Below are 9,859 nucleotides of genomic sequence, written 5' to 3'. Positions count from 1 at the left end.
CAGTAAAGTGCCAGAGCTACGTTATCTCTTGGGCTGTTCAAATTATTCAGGATCTTGTTTCTCTTTTTTTGAGCCTGCTATTGAGTACTGAAGTGAATGGTATACACTGAGGAGTTATGATATGCGGGATCCTGTTTAAACCAGATGCCTGTAGCAGTGCTGAGCAGGGACTGTTGGAGTTGCCCTGAAACTCATTTCTCTTTTGAAATTGTTATCAAGTAGTGCTGAGAACTGGGATGCTGAGCTGACTGCTGGAAACTGCATTATTTCAGGAATTCTGGCAAACTAGTTTGAGACGCACAGGAGAGACTGTATGTTATTTGTGTGTGTGTATGTGAGAGAGAGAGAGCCTGCCTGCCTGCACTGGAATAGTTTGGTACATTTGCAGCTGCCGAAGAATAGCTATTTGATTCTTGCAGCAGAACCTCTGAGAGGTAAGGTGAGTATTTGCTGTAGCTTGTTGCTTTCCAGTTGTAACTGGCAATATACAGCAGTTTCAGTTAGGGTTAGCTGCAGTTTTAGTTGATAGCCTACTTGTATGTTTGGATGTTTTTTACTCTGAGCTATATGTCTATTTGTGATGTACAGAGAAGGTTGGCTATGAGTGCTACTGGTCACTACAAAGATCAGCAGCCTTAGAAAACCAAACCTGTTCTTTTCACCTTGACTGCCCTCTGGGTCTGGTTTAAGAGGGCAGCATTCATTTTTGCAAGCCAAGTATCTAAGCCACTGGGCAAGATAGAAATAATTTTCAGAACATGGTCCCCTTGGGCCAGCCACAGGAAGTGGATGCCCCTAGCTTTTCATGCACAGATGAGCTGCAATGGTTCAGGGCTCTTCTTGGACAGTCATTTCATATGGCACAGTGGCTCAGACTTTCTCCATGGAGGAGCACCTACATTTGCTTAATCAAACCCATAATATTCAGGTTTGGTTCATTACAGATGGTTCTCAAGGGAACAGATTTCTGCATAATCCATTTGACCTTTCCTGATATAGAGATCTCAGAATATTTGTATATTCACTATCTCTCATCTAATCAACAGTGGAATTTTGTTTGATTTGGCTTTTGGTGTAATTTTCCACGACTGATGCAGGTCTCTCACATAAATCAGGGCAAGGTGTGATCAACAATTGAAAGGGATTACTCTAAAGAAAACTGACAGTGCTGCAGGCGGTTTACTGGATGACATGATTCCCTCCAACTCAGCACTGAACCCATTGTTCTAGTAAGATGCATACGGGTGCTGCACTTCAAAGCACTGAACATTTAGGGCTTGTCTCCACGGCACTGCAATACAGATTACAGGGATGTAGGACGCACCAAAATGTTGCACTCTAACTGCTACGTATGGATACTGCCGGCATGAACTAAAAGGTACCTAGTTCATGTTACATAGTCCTCTTTCAAATTAGTTTGCATCACCAGTCCCTATGGGGCAGTTAGGTTACAATTTGCCATACATACTTTGGATTTAGGAATCCTAGAGGGAGTATCACATTAGTTCTGTGTCCTGTTTAATTTGTCAGATTACATAATAATTGACTTCAATGGCGTTGCTGCTAATTTACCCTACTGTAAGTGAGAGGAGACTCAGGCTCTGAGGGTGAGAATTTTCAATGCAGTCTAAAGAAGTTAGGCACCCACATTCCTTTATATGTCAATGGGAGTTGAGGATCTAATTCCTTTAGGCCCCTTTGAAAATCCCACCCTGTGTGGATATACAGCACAGCTATAATTTTGCTAATTTTTTTTAACAACCTATGAATGTTTTGTTCATTTAATTTGATCACCGAGTCACGTGATCCCCTGATTTTTCCAAATAGCTCAATGTCATTTGCACCATTTCTAGTCTGTTTTTGACACTTATTTTGATCACCTTCAACTGTTAAAAGTGAGCAATTTGTTCAGGAAATCCATTAAGAATTGAAATTGACATGTAGCCTGAAAAGTATACCCATGTCATGCTTGTTTTCCTGCACCAGTATGCAATGATGTCAGAAAAGCAAAAGAAGAATATGTGTATGAAAGAGGAGACATGAATCCGGAGGATTATTGAGGAAAATAGGGCTCCAGTAAGATTGTTTAACAAGCATATCCTGGCAAAGAATTACAGACTGGCACAGTCAATTTGTTTCATGCTTCAGAACAGACACAATTTTTCAAATGTATGTTAACGCTGAGCAGATAATTCATAGTCATGTATTTGATTATTTTAGTCTCTTTTCCAGCTAACATTTATCTCAAATTTATTTATTTGAAATGTGTCAACCAAATATTTTGTAATTTTTTTTAAAACTCCTGATTGTGAATGTATCTCTGTAAATACTTCATAGTTATGAGCTGATCTATGTGATTATTCAGGTAAGTCACATGGTGCTGCTCTCATTTCCTAGCTGATGAGGCAGGAATGTAACCCCTGATCATGGTGTGTTCCAGGTCCCTCTCTGTGCCTGATCCACAGAGGATATTTGTCTCTTACAGCTCCAGTGAGGAAGTGGAATGGTCAGCTTGAATTGCCAATAGAAAATATTCAAAAGAGTAAGATCATGGTCTCTGCAAGGCAGCAATTCAGTACAGTAAAGAAGCCATTTCTACAAGGGATTATGATGTACATGTCTCACAAATGTGTTCAGCAAATGAATTTGTAGCATCAGGAAACTGACTCTTCTCATGTTTCAAACAGCATAACAATATGGTGTGCAAGGAAGGGTACTGGACATCATGGGATACTGTGATGAGGCAAAGGAGGTTCAGACAATGAGGTTCAGGTTAAAAACCTGCCCATAAAGTCGTCGTCCTCTGTACTTCGATACTCAGCACTGGGGGGTTAGAAGCAGCAGGGAGGTGATTCTGTGAAGGGAAGGATATATAAACACTCAGGCAAGGAGCTTGGGACTAGGCTGAAATAGGGCACTGTAATGAAGTCTACAAACCTAGATGCAGGGAGGAGAATCTCTCCTGTTTACAAGCAAGTAGCTTGATCACAACCCCACACAGCTGCCAGAGCAGCCAGTCATGGAGGCAGGTCTGTAAATTTGACAGGCGTGTAAACTTCCCTCAGGGATGCAGATTCTTTCCATAACCAGCCACTACTCAGGCCTCAAGTGCTGAAGGTGATGGTGCCAATAATGCCAACCTGGAGGGCTGACAACAGATTATTGTGATGCCCAATATTAATGAGCTAATTCTGACAGCATGCTTTGCTTCAGACATGAAGTGAAGAAATGCCCTGAAGAAATTGGAGAGAATTAGACCATTTCTCAGCGACTTCTCATCTAGTCTTTAATGAGGCACAATGGAGGTGTGGCACAACCACATGATTCTCAGGGGAGAGGAAGGTGCAGCTCAAACTAACAAATTAACTAAGGAAAAAAATCAACTTCCACAAAGTCCAAAAATTCAACTTCCTTTTGACACCCATGAAGAAAGACATGCCTCTGATTGGGCTACTGACTTTACAATGTAGAATTGTGACTTGAGCGCTCCTGTTGGAGTTATTTGGGATCCATCCTTTCAGTGAGCAGAAAGACAGAATGAGTACAGGAGACAATTTTCCCATGGGCTGGGTATTATGGATGACAAGAGATTATGATAAACTCTCAACCAAGCTCATCTTGTGTCTTGACTATTGCAAATTCTTCATGAGTCATGAAAAATTCAGTCTTTCCTCACTTTCATCTCACTGCTGCAAAGCTCATTTTCTTAGCTCATCATTTCAACCAGATCACCCCTCTCTTTTCATCCTGCCACTGGCACCTCTTCTCTACCATATAAAACACACACTATTTCTCCTTTAAGGCCCTTTGGGACCTATCCCTGACCAGGATCCTACCTATCATTACTCAAATGTTACCAAGATGTTAACTCCCACCTTGACCTGCCAGTGACACCAGCCTTCAGGACCCACATGTTAAATCTTCAAATACCTGCACAGTTTCTCCCACGTTGCCCTGGTTCATGGGAGGAAGCTGCAAAGTTGCAAAGCTACTTGCTTGTCCTCCTTCAAGTCCCTCCTTAAAACTCTCTTCTGCTGTGATGCTTGCTAAAAACTTGACAATGGTTAGACAGCTGTTGCGCTGAGACCACGGCCTATAATTTTAACCCATATTGTTTCCTCCTTACCTTGTCTTCTCCCTGTCTGTCTGCATTGTTGTCTTTCATCTTATCCTCAGGCTATAAGCTGTTATTTGCACAGTATCTAGCACAATGGGGCCTTGACTCATGACTGGAGCCCTTCTCACCTGCAAATAAACAAAAAGAGTCGAAAAGATGTTAAGTGACTTGGCTCAAGGTCAAACAGAGTCCGTGGCAGGGCCACAGATATCCTGACTCCATTCTTCTATCTTAACCACAAAGCCACCCTTCCCCTTAGAAGTAAGAGAAAGGGATTTAAACGTAAGCCAGCACTAGATAAATCTTGTGAACAATGTGAGGTTATCAGTAAATGCTGATGAGGACATAATATATGAAGATTTTGCTGAGTCCACTGGTGTCCATTAAGTCTATTGCTGATGTGCTCAATAATGAAGACAAATTGTGCAGATCCTTCTGTTCTTCAGCTGCATAATGGTTTATGAATGATAAGATATGGTTCAGAGAGAGGCATTTAAATAGATACTGTGGGTAAGTCTACACTGCAGCTGGGAGTAAGTCTCCCAGCCCAGATTAACAGACTCACGCTAGTAGGGCTCAAATTAGCCATAGCGGGGCTCTTGCTAGTGTAACACCGACAGACCCCAGTCGTCGGCAGGCGGGATCAAACCTGGGGCCTCTGGAGCTTAGTGCTTGAGTCTCTACCACATGAGCTAAAAGCCAACTGGCTGTTAGCTAAGGCTATAGTGTAGACTCATTTTATCTCTCTCTTTAAGTGGTCTCAGTGCCACTAGATGGGACAGAACATCACACCCAGGAGGCATGTGGGTTACACTATCAAGCTAAATTTAGCAATGTGGACATTCTGGCTCAGGCTGGAGCATGGGCTCTCAAGCCCACCTGAGTGGGATCATTTACATTGTTATTTTTAGTAAACTATCTTGAGCCATGCTAGCAAGTGTCTGTCTACCTGGGCTGGGAAACACACTGCCAGCTGCAGTGTAGATGTACCCTATTAGGTCAAATTTGACCTCAAATTTAGATTTATAAAAATAAGGATGGTTTGTTTTTTAATTGTTTAAAAATTCCAGTGGCAAGTTTTTAAACAAACATTCCTCAGCCCTGTTTGAACCCCAAACATTGCATTAGAATCAGAACATGAAACACACTAGAAAGTATAATCAAATGTAAAAACTACTAGTTTATTTTTACTGTCCAAGCTGAAATGGGAAACATAAGTAACCAGACTACAGAGTCAAAAGCAAATTTGATTTAAAAATCTTATCTAAGGTGATTTTTAAAACAAAGACAATGATTTTTGTATTTAAGTATGATTTTTAACTTGATAGATTTCCTGTAACACCAACACTATAGATGTTTTCCAAAACTGGAAAATGGCATCATATAGCACATGCATTGAAGTCACAGCCTTTCCACCTTAATTCATTTAAATTACATTGTTTACAAAGACATATATTGATGTTCTAAATACATATAAGGTTGCAAACTTTGGATCCAGGTCCAAACTTCTCCAAAGTCTGACTGTTTGGGTCTGGGGTTTAACTTCAGACCTGTCTCTAGTTATAAATGTGTTAACTTTATAAGAAGGATGAATTGAAAATTATTTGTATCTGACAGTTTTAGTTTATTTATCACTTTGTGCTCTGGCACTGACAGTCAGTAAAGCAGTTTTCTACATCAGCCACTTAATGTGATGAAACAAAGCAGAATGGATTTGGTCTAAATAAACAGAAGTCAATTGACTGTATAGGCAATTTTTACTTGAAGTGGACCAATTGTTTTTTGGGTTTTTTTGGGAACCTACTTCTTTTTCTTCATCACTAGTGACACATGCAAAGACACAGCAGAAAATGTGTGCACCATGAAAACTGGTACCACTGAGCCACGTATACGCACAAGTGAGTGTATAGTGGGTGATCTTCACCCATGACACACAAGGGTTATGCTAAGCTCTCCACAGCATATACTGGAATGAGAGGACTGAGGAGGGGGCACCACAAAAAGTGGAATTAATGTGATGGGAGTGTGCAGGTCACAGGCAGGGAAGGGCCATGGGCACTGTGACCACATGGATACTGTGGACCTAACTCCAAAGATAGATGCTGGCATTTTTTACCACCTATTATTCTACTATATAGGGTAGAGTAAAACCCAAGTATATTCCAAGTGCAGAGTTTAGTGAATGGAACAATAAGCAGTTGTGAGTGGATCTTGGATGATGATTTCTTTTTCTTGAATACTTGATGTTAAAAAATTGTCCTACAGATAGCTTGTTAGAGGTGCTGTGAGTATTATGTGACTACAGAGTGCAGCATGAATACAAGGACAATCTGATTTGTGTTGCATGACTGCTTTACATGGCAGAAGTAATTTGAAATATCTGGATATGGGATTGCAACTTATTGTGCGAGGGTAACAGAGACTGTGGATTATCTAACATTTAGAGTGTGATTTGTGTGGCCAAAGTGCCATCTAAATATTCATTAATTAATCTCACAACAGCCCTAGGAGTCAAGTATGTAACAGACAGTAAGCCTCCCTGCCTTTTTTTAATAGCTGAGGAAAAACACATGGCAGTTAATAGTGACTTACACAAGGGCACACTGTTGGTTGAATCCTCAGCAGCACACAAGGCAAAGGTAGCTCTTGGCACAATTTAGAGCAGCCACAAGGCTGAAATAATCCCATAAGAGCACTCCAGTTCTTTTCTCTCCTTCCCCCAGAGGCCTGACCATTTAGGGCTGGTTTAAGGTCACTTTGTGCCACTCCAGCAGCAGAAAGGGGCCCTGTTAGGGCAGAGGATCTGACTCAATGAGTCAGTGACAGAACCAGGCTTATGAGTCAGAAGTTACTGGGTCCCAGCCTCAGCCTCAATCCACTAGATCATTTACTTCAGGAATGGTCCTAGACTCGAGAATATGGGGTATATAGTTTCCTTTCTGGAATGATTACCACATTGTGATAAACCATAAGTTATCAGGGCAAAGTTTCAGCTGTTGGGAGAGCAGAGGTAAAGCACCTACCATGGTTTCAATTCTCTATAATACTTTAAATGAACTGAAAGATATTGCATCTCTCTTAGAAAAGAAGGAGAAGGAACATCACTGATCTGTCAAAAGGCTCACAGTCCAGTTATGCACATACCTACAGTATAATGCTCACCGGCTTTACTCATACTGAGCATGCCTTTGGTTGCAACACTTCATAACCCCTTGCTAACTTTCCCTGTTATGGGTCTTAAAAAATTGAAGTAGATAAACTGTTCATGGAGGCTTCATTATTCCTGTTAGGAAAGAAAGAGTAATAGGCAATTCGGGCAACACTATTTTGGACAAAGGCTGTTGAATAAATTGAATTACTGTATGTTACCAGCTAAGGACAATTACCAAGTATTATGTTTTATTCATGCAATTTACTGATGTCTTTGACCAGTCTGACATTACGAAGATTGAGTCAGTCAGAATTTATAGACAACAAACAGAGTCAATGACAACTTGCCTCATTAAGAAGAAATGTTGGATCACTAAAGAAATATATTGAGTCATTTGTCTGTCAATTTGAGTTTTAAAAAAATAGTAAGAACTGTGTTCTGATCCCCTGCTCCATATCTTATGGGTTTGATCTTGCCTCCCCCTGGTAAGCAGAGTGCACTGGTGGCATCACGGAAAATTAGCTACTATACTTCCTGCATGGTGAGCGACAGTGGTATTATGCATATGCAGCCTATTCCCACAACCTGTCCTGAAGCCAGAGCATCACCCCTGACTCCCTGTGTGGGGTTTCATCTAACTCCAGTGATGGACAAGGAATTACATACCTGGCTTCCTGCATCCCTGTTGTAACAATTGTGCTTTCAGCTCCATCTCCTTAATAGTCTCTCTGTCTCTGCTTGTGGGGAGGGTGAGTCAAAGTACCACAGGTCCACAAAAGTAGGTAAAGGGAGCAGTTTGCAAGCTTCAGGCAATTTAAGACAAGCAGAAAGCATATAGGGAGTAGGGATGTTATAAATATGAAAGGCGGGGGCAGGGGAAGGTGAGAAGGCTGATAGGTGAGAAGGCTGATAGGTGAGAAGGCTGTCCTGGGCCCATCTTTGGCAGACAGCTGTAGGTGCAAGTTTTGTCTGTGTTTTAAACTGGTGCTGCTTTTAGTTCAGCATAAACAGTAGTGAGGGCATCTGACACCATGGTGAGTCCTGACAATGTCTAAGGTTACTGGACAACAGCCAGATCACAGAAGAATGTCAAAGTCAAATGTTTGCTGTGTATTAGAGAGCAGGATGACATAGTTGGGGCCAGTGTAAAGAAATGTTTCCACTATGTTTATTCCCAGACTATGTGATAAGCAGGGGGACATGTACTAAGAGACACCAAATCAAACTTTGTTGACCCAAAAGAAAGGAAACAACCATCATTAGAATCATTTAAACCAGTGGTTCCCAAACTAGGGGCGCTGCTTGTTCAGAGAACGTCCCTGGCAGGCCGGGCCAGTTTGTTTACCTGCAGCATCCACAGGTTTGGCCGATCGCAGCTCCCAGTGGCCGTGGTTCGCCGTTCCTGGCCAATGGGAGCTGCAGGAAGCAGGCTGAGGGACGTGCTGGCCACCACTTCCTGTAGCTCACATTGGCCGAGAACAGTGAACCGCAGCCACTGGAAGCTGCAATTTGCCTAACCTGAAGACGTGGCAGGTAAAGAAACCGGCCTGGCCCACCAGGGGCTTTCCCTGCACAAACAGCATCCCTAGATTGGGAACCACTGATTTAAACAAAGTTGTTCTCATTTGTGTGATGTAGCAACATCCCAATTGGTCAATTATTGTTCACGTTAACAGTAGCACATTTAACTTTTGCATACATGGGGGGGAAAAGCAAGTCCTGCCTACCCATGTGAACAGATTTTGATGGACTAAAGCTTCATTTTCCCTAATGATTGTGAAAAGAATATATTGCACATTTAAAATAAATGTGCTCATCTGTAATGAGCTGTAATAATCAATTAGACATCAGCATAGTATCTGACTATTTCAATGACTAAAAAACCCTGTTATAGCCAACAATCAGCTTGGCAGTGTGGATTATTTTAATAGACAAAACGCTTTACAACTAGTCTTTACCATCTGTTCCGCCTTCTAATTACAAATGCAACAAGAATATAATTCACAATTGCATCATTAAAAAGACATAAGGGATTTAATGTATGTCTATGCTCCCTTTTAACATAGCATGCAGCTGTTACGTTTTTCTCTTGTTTTATAGATAAAAATCAAGGAGATAACTTCTTGCCCCCCCATAGAGGAAATCCCCTGAATTTGAGAGTTTTTCATAAAACTCCATATGTACTAACATTATTGAATATACATGGAATACATTTAAACACAGGTACTTATTTATACACCTGTAGTGGCTACTCGGATATGTTCATATAGGGTTGGGAGTAACCCACAATTCTGCTAAGTGCTTGGCCAACAGACAAATGGCTTGCTTTTACTCTCATGTAGGTGTAAATTCAACTAGGTACCAACTCCAGCAGTGTCAATGGATTTTCAACAGCTTCCAAATGGACAGTTAAACCAGATGCTGAGCACCCTTAACACCTACTGAAATCATCTCAAGGGAATGCAAGTTGAAGGCACTCAAGGCCTAAAGTTTTAAAGGTATTTACTCAGCTAAATATGCAGATAGACACATAGTGGGATTTTCAGAAGAACCTAACTCTAATTGGAGTGCTTTTGAATGATCCACTATGT

General features: G+C 41.3%; 1 long non-coding RNA gene across 2 annotated transcripts in view; it reads right to left on the bottom strand.

Moving 5' to 3' along the window:
* Positions 1-1,800: 1,800 nt before the first annotated feature.
* LOC123377695 overlaps positions 1,801-9,859 on the bottom strand; it is a 120,408-nt gene continuing 112,349 nt past the window's right edge. For both annotated transcript variants that reach the window (XR_006582279.1, XR_006582280.1), the window contains 2 exons: positions 4,127-4,245; positions 1,801-2,854 (listed from right to left, as the gene is read on the bottom strand). This is a non-coding gene — a long non-coding RNA (uncharacterized LOC123377695). The remainder of the gene's footprint in view (positions 2,855-4,126; positions 4,246-9,859) is intronic.

This window comes from Mauremys mutica, chromosome 9 (genome assembly GCF_020497125.1).
Source record: "Mauremys mutica isolate MM-2020 ecotype Southern chromosome 9, ASM2049712v1, whole genome shotgun sequence".
NCBI lineage: Eukaryota > Metazoa > Chordata > Testudines > Geoemydidae > Mauremys > Mauremys mutica.
The sequence above is the reverse complement of the archived record's forward strand: the minus strand, read 5'-3'. Positions and strand labels throughout refer to the sequence as shown.